Below are 15,924 nucleotides of genomic sequence, written 5' to 3' on the forward strand. Positions count from 1 at the left end.
GTGTTGCATAGGATGTGATCCATGGAATAGTATGATAGTCACAGCTGCTGTAAAAAAACACTTGGAGTAGTGGATAAACAAATAAAAGCAACCAGTTAACAGTGCTTGGGATCTCTTTATAATGGTTCACTGTAAAGCATAGAATATCTTATAATGTATGGCCATGAACACCCAGCTGGTCCTCAGAACAAACTTCACAGTTAATTGGAGCCATTGCTGAAACGCATCAGAAGCATGTGCAGGTATATACTACAGGCTGGCATCCATTACCATTAACCATGACAAAGCAATTGTAGCGCAAAACGCATTGTCACAGCAACACAGAGGCTTGCTTTCACCTCCATCTATTCGCAGCTTTCCCCCCCGGGTAACCTCTGACGTCACTTCCAGTGCAACACCGGCCTCGGGCAGTCTATCGGCAAGGCATTCATCCCCCCGCCAACCGAGAAAGGTTTTCTTTTCTTGCACCACAGCAGCCATAAATAGTAATGAATTTCAGCCTGTAATATATACTTGCACATGCTTCTGATTTTCAGCTTTTTTCAGCAATGGCTCCAAAGATGGTGATTTAGTAAGTTAGACTCATATTGTGCATTGTCCCTACTGAAGCATCTGGAAAATCCATTCTAATGTGCTTTCAAAACTGGTATTTTATTATTTTTTTTAAAATTTTTTTTTTAATGTTTTACAGGTACAGCTAAAGCTTTGTAACACTGGGACTGTTGATGCAACAGATATTCATTGAAAACAGACTCAGTGACTATCCATGAAGAAACATTAATCAAGAAAAATGACCTATTGTACAGTAAATGTACTTGTATACATAATTTACAATAAAAGAACAAATATAATGTATTTTCCTTTGCTTACCTAGCAATATTGTTTTTTTTTTTACCTATTTTGTTACTTATTATTCTACAGTTGACTATAAATACACAGTTATATGACTTGTTTGCTGGAAGAAGAAAATAATTTGTGTTACTAAAGAACTCTAACTATAAACTATTGTGTATTAAGTCATCACTAAGTACCACGATGACATCATCATCAATGCTCACATGTTATCTGCACTATACTAGCCGTGCAACTGAGGCAATAAAGACTGTATTTGTGCAACACTTCCAGCTTATACGCTTGAAAATCTTTTTGTTTAAAATAATAAGCTTCTTTGGTGAGTGCCACAGCTTTCCTTTATTTACAAAGCAATCACAAGTTCTGCAGCTATAAACTCTGATAAAAGCTTAAAAAGGCTGAAAAACGCAGCTATTCAACGTTTATCTGCGTTTTTTGAGCCATACGTTTTTGTGGGAGTATAGTTTAGATACAAAAAAGCTAAAAACGCTACTGCAAAAATGCAGAAAAACGAATTATACAGCTACAGCTAACACTACTGGCTTTTTTTAGAACGTTCAGTGTACATGAGGCTTTATTGATGAGCATTTGGATCAAAGGTCCTCTCAAAAGATTGTGAGGCTTTTGATGCAAAAAAAAGTTGAAATCAATAGTCTCCATAGAGGTTATCTTGCAATTAACCCTCACACTAAGAGCCCTTTCACACTGAGCCGCGGGCATCATTCACGGTAAAGCACCGCTAGTTTTAGCGGCGCTTTACCGTTGTTTTAGCGGCGCTATTTTGCCACTAGCGGGGCGCTTTTGACCCCCGCTAGGGACAGAAGAAAGGGTTAAATGCGTTTGTGTAGCGCCGCTGCTGAAGCGCTTTGCATACGGTGTATACACTGCTCCTCCACCGCCCCAAAGATGCTGCCTGCAGGACTTTTTTTTTTAGACCCCTTTCACATTGGGGCGTTTTTCAGGCTCTTTTGGGCTAAAAATAGCGCCTGTAAAGCGCCTGAAAAATGCCTTCCCTGCAGTCCCAGTGCTTTCACGCTGGGGCGGTGCACTGGCAGGACGGTAGAAAAACTCCTGCAAGCAGCATCTTTCGGGTGGTGGAGAAGCAGTGTATAAACCTCTCTTTCACAGCTCCTGCCCATTGAAATCAATGGGCACCACTGTCGAATCGCCTGCAAAGCTAAATATAGTAAAATATATATATATATATATATATATATATATATATATATATATATATATTTTATTATTATTATACAGGATTTATATAGCGCCAACAGTTTACGCAGCGCTTTACAACATTAGGGAGGACAGTACAAGTACAATACAATTCAATACAGGAGGAATCAGAGGGCCCTGCTCGTTAGAGCTTACAATCTAGGAGGGGGGGTCAAGTTATACAAAAGGGTAATAGCTGTGGGGGATGAGCTAATGGTGAAAATAGTGCAGTTGTTAGATGGAGGCAGGATAGGCTTCTCTGAAGAGGAAAGTTTTCAGGGATTGCCTAAAAGTGGATACATTTTCAGACAGTCTAACAGATTGGGGTAGGGAATTCCAGAGGATGGGCGAGGCTCAGGAGAAGTCCTGGAGGCGGATATGGGAGGAGGTGATGAGGGAGCTAGAGAGCAGGAGGTCCTGGGAGGAATGGAGAGGGCGATTAGGTTGGTATTTTGAGACTAGGCTAGTGATGTAGCTGGGGGCAGAGTTGTGGACGGCTTTGTAACTTATTGTTAGTATTATGAATTTAATTCGTTTGGCGAGTGGCAACCAATGGAGGGATTGGCAGAGAGGGGTAGCAGACACTGAGCGGTTTGTAAGGTGGATGAGTCTGGCAGCCGCATTCATGATGGACTGAAGGGGGATAGTCTATTTAAAGGTAAGCCAATGAGGAGGGAGTTGCAGTAGTCGAGGCGAGCGATAACCAGGGAGTGAATCAGGAGCTTTGTGGTTTCATTGGTTAGAAAGGGACGTAGTTTAGAAATGTTGCAGAGGTTGAGGCGGCAAGCTTTGGAAAGTGATTGGATGTGGGGCCGAAAAGAGAGTTCAGAATCCAGGATAACACCTAGAACCCTGACATGTGGGGACGGGTGGATGGTTGTGCCATTGCTCTTGACAGACAAGTCAGGGGAAGAGGCACGTGGGGGGAGGAAATATTATAAGCTCGGTTTTGGACAAGTTGAGTTTGAGGAAGTGGTGTGACATCCATACAGATGTCGGTTAGTAAGTTAGTGATGCATGAGGAGACTGATGGAGTGAGTTGAGGGGTGGAGAGATAGATTTGTGTGTCGTCAGCGTAGAAATGATATTGAAAGCCGTGAGATGCTATCAGCTGACCCAGGGAAGAGGTGTAGATTGAAAATAAAAGAGGTCCAAGAACAGAACCTTGGGGGACCCCGACAGAGAAGGGAAGAGGAGTGGAGGAAGTAGAATTGTAAGTGACACTGAAGGTGCGTTGGGATAGGTAGGATGAGAGCCACTGAAGAGCACAGTCACGGAGACCAAGGGAGTAAAGTTTTTTGAGGTGGAGGGGGTGGTCAACCGTGTCAAAGGCAGTGAAAGATCCAGAAGTAGGAGTACAGAATAGTGTCCATTGGTTTTTGCATTTAGTAGGTCATTTGTGAGTTTTAAAATAGCAGTTTCTATGGAGTGTTGAGGGCGAAATCCAGATTGAAGGGGATCAAGAAGGTTGTTTTTAATGAGGTGGTCACTCAGTTGGTTGTAAACCAGGTGTTCAAGGAGTTTAGAGGAAAAGGGGAGCAAGGAGATAGGGTGTAGGTTGTTAAGATTCGTAGGGTCCAAGGACGGCTTTTTAAGTATGGGGGTGACCAGTGCATGTTTTAGAGCATTGGGGAAGATGCCAGAGGTGAGGGAGAGATTGAAGATGTGGGTTAGAGAGTGTAGGATGGAGTCAGAGGGCGACCGTAGCATATGAGATGGAATAGGGTCCAGGGGACAGGTGGTTGGGTGGGCGATAGAAAAGTAGTTTAGCAACTTCGTCTGTAGTAGCAGATTTGAATAGGGGGGGTGTCAGTTGTACCTGTTGACATGGGGTCTTAGCTGGGGGAGATACCTGTAGAGTGTAGATTTCATCGCCGATTGTATCAATCTTGTTTTTGAAGTGATTAGCGATCTCCTGGGCAGTGAGTGAGTCAGTGGGTGGAGGCGTTGGAGGACAAAGTAGAGAGTTGAAGGTAGAGAAGAGTTTACGGGAAATAGATGAGAAGGCGTTAATAAGAGCTGTAAAATAGGTTTGCTTGGCAGTGTGGAGGAAAGAATAGTATTTTTGGAGGGCAGATTTGTATTGGTTGAAGTCTTTGAGAGACTTAGTCTTGTGCCACAGACGCTCAAGAGCGCGACTACGTTTTTTGAGAATTTTAGTTTCATCTGTTTGCCAGGATTGTAGGGAGGCCTGATTCTGCGTGTAGTGAGGGGAGCGAGCTTGTTCAGGGTGGAGGACAGGGATTTATTGTAGATGGACGTGGCTTGGTTGGGGCAGGACAGGGGAGAGATTTTGTCATAGAGGTGGTCAGTAGCAGAATAGAGAATAGCGGAGAGAGAAGTTGAAGTTGTGAAAATTTCTACGGGTGATGGTTAGGCAATTGGAGGTAAATGTGGTGGAAGACAGGGGGAGAGAGAAACTAATAAGGTGATGGTCGGAGAGAGAAAAAGGATTGTTTGAGAAGTTGCATGGAGTGCATAGGTAGGAGAATACAAGATCAAGGGTGTTGCCATCAGAGTAGAAGCCTGTACCCATTGTTTTAGGTCAAATGAAGAGGGTAGACTAAGAAGTTTAGAAGTAGCAGGAGTGTTTGTATTAGCAGGGATGTTGAAATCACCAAGGAGGATTGTGGGAATTTCCGAAGAGAGAAAGTAGGGTAGCCAGGCAGAAAACTCATCAAGGAAAATTGATAATGGTCCAGGGGGCCGGTGGATCACAGCAATTCTTAGGGATGTAGGAGAGAACAGACGTATGCAGTGGGCTTCAAATGATGAGAGAGAAAAAAAGGGAGGAGAGTGAATAACCTGGAAGGTGCATTGGGGGGATAGGAGGAATCCCACTCCACCTCCCTTGCATCCATTAGGTCTAGGGGAGTGAGTCCAGTGAAGGCCACCCTGGGAGAGGGAAGCAGGAGAAGGGGTGTCATATTCGTGGAGCCAGGTTTCAGTGAGAGCGAGTAGATTGAAGGAATTAGTGACAAAGAGGTCATGAACAGCAGTGAGTTTGTTGCAGACAGAGCGGGCGTTCCAGAGGGCGCAGGAGAGAGGGAGGCTGGCGTTGGGAAGAAGAGGAATGGAGACTAAATTGCGACTACTGCCAGAGGGTGTAGGGTGATGGTGATGGGTGTGTTGGGCACAGTTAAATAAGGGAGGCCCAGGGTTTGGGGAAATATCTCCAGCGGTTAGGAGAAGCAGAAGAGTAAGGGAGGTAATATGAGAATATGATTTGTATGAGGGGACATGCTTCAGTATCCTGGGGGGTTTGTTAGCAAGTGGGCTTAGAGTTAGAAAGAGATGATGAGTGCAGTAATAGGGGGAGGGGAGAAGTGAGGGTGATATGTACAGATTGTGGGGTGGAGCAGAGGGGTGAAGAAAAGAGAGTTTGAGGAGAGAGGCAGCAATTGTGAAAAGGAGGAGAGGTAAAGAGTGCATGTTTCAGAGAGGAAGGGGAGATAATTTGGAATTGAGGTCATCTGCAGTCGGTTGTAGTTTGCTTTGTGCAAATCGCTGAAGTGCAAGAGCAGAAGTGCCACTTTTTTAAAGAACCCCACTTCTTTGGAAGAACCCCTGTATGTGCAGCCCCCTGTATGTGTTCCCCAGTAAAGAAGGCCTTGTTTTTATACTGTGTGTTGGGTGTGGATAGAATCTGGCAAATATATATATATTTATATTATAATATAATATAGATAGCAATTTCCAAAATGGTGCAGAAAGTTTAAAAGTCGATCCATGTTTCATTTATTTTATTTATTCTTCCAGGGATGCTAGAAATCTTCTTTGTGGCCTCTGTGATGTCATTGCACATCAATGCACTTCTGGCCCCTGGAGTCGCAATGGGAAAGGGCATCCTGCATCACTTCTGTCACTCTTCTTCCCACGTGATGCAGACAGTTACAATATTCACATAGTAGCTGGTGTTGGCATTATGTGTCTCAGCCCCTATTATGCTGTAAGTTACAATGCCTGGGGCAGTTTATAAGTTTAGTACCCGACAGTGATTTATACAGTGATGTGCTTTTAGTTGTGCGGTACAACAACATGGTCTGAGCGACGGTTCACACCAGCGCGATGCAGGAACCAGCGTAATTCTACTGCCCTACGCAAACTCCTGCGGGTGTCAATAGAAAGTTAATGACACCCCCAGATCGGTTTGCATATTGCAGTGCGAACTGTGAAATCGGACAGGAATCTGATCGCATGGGTGTAAACACCCATGCAATCCGATTCCGATGTGGACAAAAAAAAAAAAAAAAAAGGGTCCTGCCACGATTTTGGTCCAAATGCGATGCAAATTCAGCAATACAATCTGTTTGGTTAAATTTGCATTGCAAAGACATCGCATGTGATCCGCACAGCAGTGCAGTACAAATCACATGCAATGTCTGACATCGCTTTAGTGTGAACTGGCACTAAGTGGTAGGAGAGCCTTGAGAGTTTAATTTAAGAACAAAACTGTATATATACTTTGGTCTACCTTAGATAGGCTTGTTGGATTTTATTTAACTTTCTTTTCATCTGCTGAGCCTGCCAGCTACAAAACTTCCTGTCCTCGGGTGACAACACACTCACTGTACTGTATGGCAGGACTACAGAACAGCTCCCCCTCTCTTCTTCTCTATACCATAAAGAGAGGTGCTAACTGATAAATGTTAGCGCAGAGGGAAATTCTAATAGCTGTCTGTAGGAAGAGAGTACAGGAAGTTATTATCTCACGAGATTTTGGGTAAGATCATCAGGTTTGTTTTTACTTATCAAGCATATATACCCAAACGCTTTCCATTGTAGTTTTAATAGAAGAATGGAGCAAATTAAAAGTACATTGTTATTATGAAAAGAGAGGTATGGCCAAAGCCTTTTTGGCCATACTTCTATTCTGGATCACAAGTAGACATGTGCAGTTTGTTTTGTTCCAAATCAGATATTCGGACAAGATTTTCATAATTCAGAGATTTTAATGTATCCAAATTCAGGGGAGGCAGGTAAGGCAGAGCTTCACCTGCAATGAACATTTAAAGGAAAAAAAAAAAAAAAAATCGAGCTTTGAGGGTCATAACTTGGCTACCTGAGGTCACAGAAACCCCAAATTTGGGGGGTAGGTAGCCTAAGTCCTACCCCTATGGTTCGGGAGATATGGGGCTCCTTGCGCAGCTTGTCAGAAGCTACATACAGAGCGGCCAGTTTAAATACAAGCTGGCACACTGTTTGCAGCAGACTGAGAGGATGAGCTCACAGTGCCTCTCACTTCTTGTCAGAGGCACTGAGCTCAATGGACAGCTTAGAGTCTTGGACTAATGGTAAAGTATCATTAGCCCCAGCTGTCCAATAAAAATGCTGCAGTGGAGGCACACACTGCAGTGTCATAGAAGGGGCATGGGTCTAAAGGACAAATACTCCCGCCCAGCCCTCTTAACTATGAGGGAAAAATGTGTTTATGAGTATAAGATTTACCCACAATCCCATGTTTTTCTCACACAGTTAAGAGGGTGAATGAGAATCTGCTGCTGTCGAAAAGGTACTGTTATAATCAAGCCAAATCATATTATTATGCTTTATGTTATAAAATAATGTATTATTTATCTATTTACTGTGAAATTGCTGGTTGGAAGTTAGAACGTCAAACTTCAGTAATTTGTCTGTTAAGCCACCTAGTTGGAGTACAGTTTTTTAAAATATAGTAAATTACCTTAAAAACAATATATAATAATTGTATATTACTTATGGTATTAACCCCTTGCCAATTTTGACACTTCTATCCTGCATGTAATAGTCATTTTTTTTTGCTGGAAAATTACTCAGAACCCCCAAAACATTAAATATATTGTTTTAGCAGACACCCTAGGGAATAAAATGGTGGTCGTTTATGTTACACAGTATTTGCGCAGCAATTTTTCATGACTATAAAAAAAAAAAAAAAAAAAAAAGACCACTAAAGACTACACCCGATTTTTTTTGTATAATGTGAAATAGATATCTATTTAATTGACATAACATGTCATGCTTTAAAATTGTGCACATTCATGGAATGGCGCCAAACTTCAGTACTTAAAAATCTCCATAGGCGACGCATTACATTTTTCACAGATTACATGTTTATAGTTACAGAGGAGGTCTAGTGCTGAGAATTATTGCTCTCGCTCTAACCATCCCCGAGTATGTAACCTGTGTGTATCTGGCTCTGATACTAGCCAGCGCTTCACCAGCCACTGACCTCACCACACACCTGTACAAATTTCCGAATTACAATAGTAACAAATTTTAATCAATTTAAATAATGACACGAAATGTCATCCAATATTGGAATCTAATTAAAAAACATAGAAAAGTGACAGCAGAAAAAGACTGAGTAGTCCATCGAGTCTACCCATTTTTTTGTGTTTTTTCGTTAACATTTTTGTCTGACTATAGATCTAGGTTTGTCCCAAGCATGTTTGAAGCCATTTACTATTGATTGTCCCACTACCTCTGCTGGAAGTTTATTCCAATCAACTAACCTTTAGTAAAATAAAACTTTCTAAGATTAGTTTTGAACTTTCCTCCAGTTAGTTTGAGGTCATGTCCCCGTGTTCTTGATTTTGGTTTCATATTAAAAAAACTGTCTTCCTGAACCTTATTCATCCCCTTGATGTACTTAAAGGTTTCCACCATGTCTCCCCTTTCCCTTCTTTCCTCCAGACTGTACATATAAAAGTTCCTGAAGTTGATCCTGAGTCCTGATATATGTTTTATCCCCCAGACCTTTCACCATTTTTGTTACCAGTCTCTTGACCTGTTCTATTTTATCAATGTCTTTCTGTAAGTGAGGTCTCCAAAATAAAGGAACAGAATACAAAAGAATATAATAGAAAAAAAATAAATAGAATAGAAATAATATAGCTGTCTTCCAAAATTTTAATTAAAAAAATTGAATAGAGTGGAATCAAATAAACAGAAAATAGAATAGAAAAAGCATAGAATAGAAAAAAAATGAAAATAATAAAATCAGACTAGAATGGAATGAATAAAACGGTCTTCTAAAATGCAAATGGAATAGAACTAGCTATTCTTCACAATGAATTTGGATCAATTAAATATTTTTTCGAACACTTCATATCCATTGGAAAATTTTGAATCCAGTTGAAAACAAATAAATGAAACTAAACAAAACGAATTTCATTACAAATGTAACAAAACAAAATTAGTAACTTAACAAATCGATCCAAAATGAAACAAAGTTTTTCATTCTGCACATGTCTAATCACAGGAGTACACTTTCTCATGCTCTCCTGTGAGCCAGCATTAGCCAACAGACGCCTAAAGCCCACTGTCAGCTAATGTCACAGAGCCACTCCAGGCTCTGTAAGGATCCTGATAATAATGTTAGGAACTACCCAGATGCCTGACTGGCAGTTGGCTCAGCTTTTTAGTAAACTGAGAGCCTGTGCCAGCCACTCCCGCCCCCTCCACAGGTCAGCACCCCCAGTGATTACTGATGAGGAGGAGCAGGGAGTGATGACTGACGGTCATCTTTTTGCTCAAAGCGGACTGAGAACTAATGTGATCACTCAGTTGTTAAGCTTAGAGCCGGCGGGGGACAACTGTAGTATCGGGCCAATACTGTAGCAGGGAGGTAAGTATAGATACAATTTTTTTTTTACTATACCAACACTTCTGCTTTAAAAAGGTTTTCCTTCCCAGTTTAATAGCCATGTTTCTTATCTAATAAGTACTTGCAACCCCTGGAGCTTGTTTATAATAAAAAACACACATGCACAAAACATTTGCAAGTTTCTCCATTTATTAAACTTTAATCAATAAATTTATATGTACCCCAACTAAAGTACACAGTGTATGCATGTAGTGTCAAAGAGACAAACCCATAATGTAGATATTTACAAGCCACTATCTACCATCACCAGATAAACCCTTCCCGACTCATAGTACATGTTCTCATATGCATACATTCCCAGACATCTTTTCATAGATTTGCCAGCTAACTGGCTGAACAGCAGGTTTGTGTCCGGAGGTTCAGGTATGCCAGATTGAGATATAACTGTTCTACCAGTGTAGGCAGATATAAAGTGAGGTGGTGCTAATAAACAATATTAGGGTAACGTCACAAAAGACAAACAGGTTGGAGTTTCTATTAAAGCAGAACTACAACCAAACAGCCAAATACACAGTGCTAAAAATGCTATCAAGATAGGTAAATTGGTTTACTACCAAAGTATTGTATAAGTATTTACTTCCAAAGTATTGTATAAGTATTTGTATTCCTGTTGATTCACTTTTCCCATTCACACTATATAGATGTAGTGACGTCACTAGTCATCATTCAATAAGAATGTGCATTGTCACAAAAGTAAGCAGTACCGGTGTGCTCTACAACTCCTTTAAGCCAATTTGAACACATGTTTAGCTTTCCTGTATTGCCAAACAGGCACCATGGGTTCAGTTCCTATCATGATACCATCTGATGATCTGTGCTTGTGTGAGGATTTTTAGTTTTCTCCCACAATATGGAATTTAACCAAACCGGCAAGCCTGTATTAATCTAGTAAAGGATATTTATGTATTTCCGATATGCTGCAAAACAGACCAGCATTAAATAAAGGTGTAAAATAAACCAATATTTACTACCTCCAGGCCCCTGTGCAAAAAACAAGTTCGGATGGCAGCACAGAGCAATCTAAGGCCTGGTACACATGATGAGAATATTGAACAAATGATTGTCCTTTTTTTTTTTTTCTGCTAGTCTTCTGTTGAAAATGAATAGGTTACTAGAGTTCTGAAAATTCTCATAAGACAGAATACAACTTCCTGCGATGATGTAATGTATTGTATTGTAATGTATTCTTTCATTTCCAAACATGTGCGGCCTTGGTCGTTCAATTTTTTTACGGACGAATATTGTATGGATTAAATGGAAATCGTTAGTTCTGTTATCTTACCAGAGAAAATGTTGTGCTTGTCCTTCAGATCATGAAATCCCTGTTGTGATTGGCTCTCAAAAGCTGTGTACTAACAATGAGATTATCAGTCAGACAATCGCTCAGAAAATGTTTTTCCTTCGGCAAATTTTCTCATCGTGTGTAATAGGCATAAGAGTCAGATGGGCACCCCTACTCTCTGATTCCTGGTGTGAGGGGATTAAAGAGGAGCCCCAGTCTGTAAAAAAAAAAAAAAAAAATGAAAGTCAGCAAAATACTGTAGCTGCTGACTCTTAATATAAGGACACTTATCTGTCCTGGGATCGCACGATGTCGGCACCACGAACCAATTCGTCAATTGGCTTTGAGTGCAGTTGCTGGCATTGTAAGTACGGGAAACTGGCAGTGAAGCCTTCAGGCTGGTACCACCGGCCTTCTGGGACCTGTGCGTGTCCCAGAAGGCACCGGGAGGAAGAAGGAGGGGCCGGAAATGTTGCAGATCACCAATCTTACCCGGAAGTGGGAGCAGGTATCAAAACCAGATGCTCGCTTCCCCCAAAAAAGTGGCAAATGTGGCAGTGGAGGGGGGAGGGTGCTAGCAAGCGGAGCTTCACTTTTTGAGCAGAGGGAAGTAAATGTGAACCTATACTTTGCCCATATTAGGTAGAGTAATAGGTTTATGGATTACATGCATGGTAAGGAGCCTCTGCATTTCCCTGCTGGCCTTCTCATCCACTTGAGCCCCCCTGAGTCGCTCTTTAAGGGCTAAGGATTGTCCTCAGCCCCTACAAGACAGTGCATTGGCCTAGCAATTATCTACTCAGGCACAGAATGATATACTGTGAGAGGTAGGGGAGAAGGTCAGATGCTCCCCATATATGTAAGTACAAGGTTGATGTTTGAGCACCAGCAGGCAAACAGCACCCCTGATATACAGATAGGTTTCATGTAAGTATATTAGCATTTAGAGATTATTGTATAGTGTACCATTGTTTTATATGTACCTAGAGTTCTGCTTTAATTGAAATAAATCTCCAAAATTTCAGAAAAAAATAACACATTTGAAGTGTACCTGTCCCCTATTCATGATGCAGTCATAATGTGGGCTGCCTCAATTTCTAGTTTTCGTTATTTGCAATGAATCTAAATCCCCATTAACCTAAACATTTTCAAGACTTTGCTATTTGTCTACCAAAAATACACAGTGCACATTACACATGGTTGAAATTACATCTCTGATTGTCAAACACAGCATAAATGTGTACATCATATGATAAACTAAACATTTCAGACAATTGTTCCTTAACATTTTCTATGAGTAAAACAGACATACATAAACTACTGAAATAATTAAACAGACATCTAAAGCACTGTAATACTCATTAAGGATTTGTCTCCTTGCACCACACCGACAGATGTCACACAACATATAGCTTTTTTTTTACTCACTGCTCAAGGTAAACAACATATACTGTATACCTAAGACTGACAAAATTTAGACAGTGAAACACACAATCACTTACGAAGTCTGACTGAGTAATAGAAGAGCAACCAGGATCTGAGAGGTTTTGGAAGGGCATAGATCACCACGACAGTCTATGATCAAATGTTGTAGAGCAAACAAACAACTGGTGCGGTTGTTACAGAAGTTATGTTAATCGTTCCGGCAAACTACAGTTCCAAAGCTCTCAGGTAACCAAAAGAGGCTCAGCTATGCCCTCACCGTCTGAAGAACCACACTGGTTGGCCGCAATGCTATGTACTGTCAGCCAGTTGGCCTAACAATATTCGAACCGACCATAGACAAGAAGCCTACTACAGAGAATCTGCCAGTTAACATTAAAACTAACGCATGGCCCCCTTTCTTCCTGGTTGCTCTACCACAAAAGGACACAGTGCTTGGCGAAAGACAGATAGCACACTGTCTCATAACATAACTTCATGGGTAAAATGATAAGAGTTAAAACAGATACATTGGTTTCATACCACTCACAACAAGAAGTTTTCTACATTCTTTAAAACAAAATAAATATATTTCAGTATTTTTTTCTTTAAAACAAAATAATCTCTATTTCTACGGATAGTGGTTAAGGAAGAAACTTTCTTTGTGCCAGCACCTTAGTTGTATTCCTTCCTTAGTAAGGGACCACCTACCTACCTGTTCAATTGAAGAGGTAATCTGGTGGGTGGGTGAGGGGGACAAAGACCTGCCTTGACAGTAAGTGTGAGATTAGAAAGGTGGCTTTGGTAGGTTTCCTGTCTGGTCAATATGTCTATCATTTAGTATCGTTCCCAAAGACTTCTCAGGTAAGCGTGGTGTGGAGGAGTTTGTGGAGGCAATGAGTTTAGGATCCTGCTGGTAAAGGACACAGTGTACCCCTCAAACGGAGGGGAAAGGTGTACAGTAGATTCAGTAGTCTGAACTGTCTAGTTTGCTTTTCAGCAAAGATATTCAGTAATACTAGCCTGCAGTTACTCTACAGTACATAAAATCTCTCCTACCCTTATCCTTTTCACTAGAAACAAGAACAGTACACTGGGTTTTACTAGGTTTTTCCACATTTAAAACATTTGTTTTTAATATTGTTGAGTTTCCAGTATGTATTGTTGATACAGAAATGTTGAAAGCCAGACAAACAGTGTATACATATAATGGAAGGTTTATTAAAGATGAACACCATAAAGGTGTGGTATGCATAGGGTGGACTTACCTGCCAAAAGACTTTTAAATGAATGGAATGGCACTTGGGAGGGAGCTCTAAAGGTCTTGTATCAGGCTATCCTTTAAAGCATTGGTCGGCAACCTTTCGGACCTCACAGACCACTAAACCCACAATTTTGAAACCCGCGGACCACTAACATGAATTTTATATGCCTTATACACACAATGCTCCGGCTCTCTGCCACCCTCCCCCTGGATTACACTGCTGCCCTACACAGATTCATTACTGGATCTCACCTCCTTATCCAGCCATGTGCTTGAGCTCCGTGCTCAATCTCACAGTCTGATCAGTGCTGCCATTGGAAGTCCCCTCCTTCTATACCTCCCGTCCTCTGCACTACTCCCTGCGCCTCCCTCTGAGTTTACAGAAGCTGGATCTACAGAGGAGGCATTGGGTATCAATGCGCACTGACAGTATTGACTGTCTGTGTGCATTGAGAAAAACACTGGAAACAACATTGTGCGGTATACATGATTTGCAGCGAAATCCCTGGGGTCCACCAAAATTTACTTGTGGATGTGGACTAATGCTTTAAAGCATAAAAACAAGTATCAGTACAGTTATATCTCTCCCCAAAACCGGATATTCAATTTTAGAGCAAGTGCTATCAGCAGACTCTGGACCCATAGGTATTGTCCTAATGCCTGGAAGCACAACAGCAGCAGCATACATTTGGGATTGATGCTAATGTATAATGCAATACAACAAGACAAAAAGCCATGATAATGAGCAAAGTGAACCATGTAAGCCATTCAGCTTTACCGATTTCAGTGAAGGCTAGTGATTGGTTGTTAATTAACGACTATATTTAGTACTTTGACCTTATTTGAGATACCTTCTAGTAATTTGATGATTTATTAAAAACATATGCAGTATTATCAGGGATAGAGACAGCATAGAATATACTACTTTAATAGCCCTGAAGAAGGTGTGCCTTCAATAAACCAGCTAGTGATCGAAGTGGAGTAAACAGCTCTGCTGTTAGAAACTACAGATATGTATCTGTTTAGACTAAAGATTTTCTTAAATTGCATTCCATCCATTGATCTGGTAGTAAACGATAGGGGAGTTCAATACTGCTAACTTCACAACACAGTTTCTGCTAAGTTCCTTAAAATAGTAGTAGTAAACAAAGATGACAATGACTTTATTCTTTATGAATGAATATTTCTGTAAAAAATAATAGGAGCTCTCAAGAAGCAATGTTGTGCAGGAACACTTGGGGGAGATTTACTAAAACTGGAGCACACAGGATTTGGTGCAGACGTGCATAGGAACCAGCTTCTATCTTCATCTTGTTCAATTAAGCTTTGACAACTAAACCTAGAAGTTGATTGGTTACTAAGCACAGCTGCTCCAGATTCTGTGTAAACCAGTTTTAGTAAATCTCTCCTACTCTGTTTTTCAGTAGCTTAGTAAAACCAGACCAATATATATGTGATTCAAGTACTAGTTTGCATTCACACTTCTTTGTTTTAATAAACTTTAAAATGCATGCAAAACACATGCTGAATTAGGTACTGTGTGCTGCTCCAGGCTGTGGTGCAGAGCCCCAGCAATGAACATTTAAACATAAAACCACCAATCACCATAGCCGATCCTAGTGTGGATGTATATATGTTAATGCTGCTCCGCGGGGGCTTAATCAGAGGGGTCTAGGATTAAGCCCTGGTGGGTGGTGGCAAAACATGTCAGGGGGCATTGTCCGAGGTGCATTGACTGAGGCTTTCACATGCATACATCCACACTAGGATTGGCTATGGTGAGTGGCGGTTTTATGTTTAAATGTTCTTCTCACCTTCATATGCTCATGGGGTATGGATTGTTGTTAGCAGCATTCTAAGGATGTTTTCCTTGTAAATGCGGGTTACAAGTCAATAGTAATATACACAAAATGCATGTAAAACATGCATAAAATGTATTAACATGCATTGTACATGAAACCTCTGCTTACTTATACCTATAAAGGGCTTGTTTAGAGGAGCGTTGTTTTTCAGCATTTGAAGCACACAACAAAACGTAGGTCAGTGGACTCCCCCCCCCCCCCCAAATTTATATCAATGGTGCAGTGTTGGTTACACTTCTAAGGCTGCATTTAACCTACTTTATGTTTCACTTCAGTGAGTTTACATTTCAAAGGGCAGTGTATGACAACATCACCCATCTACACAAGGCCTTAAAAAGCAACACATAAAAAACACATCAAAATGTACTAAATCACATTTAAA

General features: G+C 40.9%; 1 protein-coding gene across 1 annotated transcript in view; it reads left to right on the forward strand.

Annotated features, from left to right (window-relative positions):
- Positions 1-1,118, forward strand: part of LOC141126559 (pro-glucagon-like) — an 84,302-nt gene extending 83,184 nt beyond the window's left edge. Inside the window, exon 5 of the mRNA XM_073612484.1 lies at positions 692-1,118. The gene's annotated coding sequence lies outside the window, so the exon portion shown is untranslated. The remainder of the gene's footprint in view (positions 1-691) is intronic.
- Positions 1,119-15,924: the final 14,806 nt, after the last annotated feature.

Source organism: Aquarana catesbeiana, linkage group LG02 (assembly GCF_042186555.1).
Source record: "Aquarana catesbeiana isolate 2022-GZ linkage group LG02, ASM4218655v1, whole genome shotgun sequence".
Taxonomy (NCBI): Eukaryota; Metazoa; Chordata; class Amphibia; order Anura; family Ranidae; genus Aquarana; species Aquarana catesbeiana.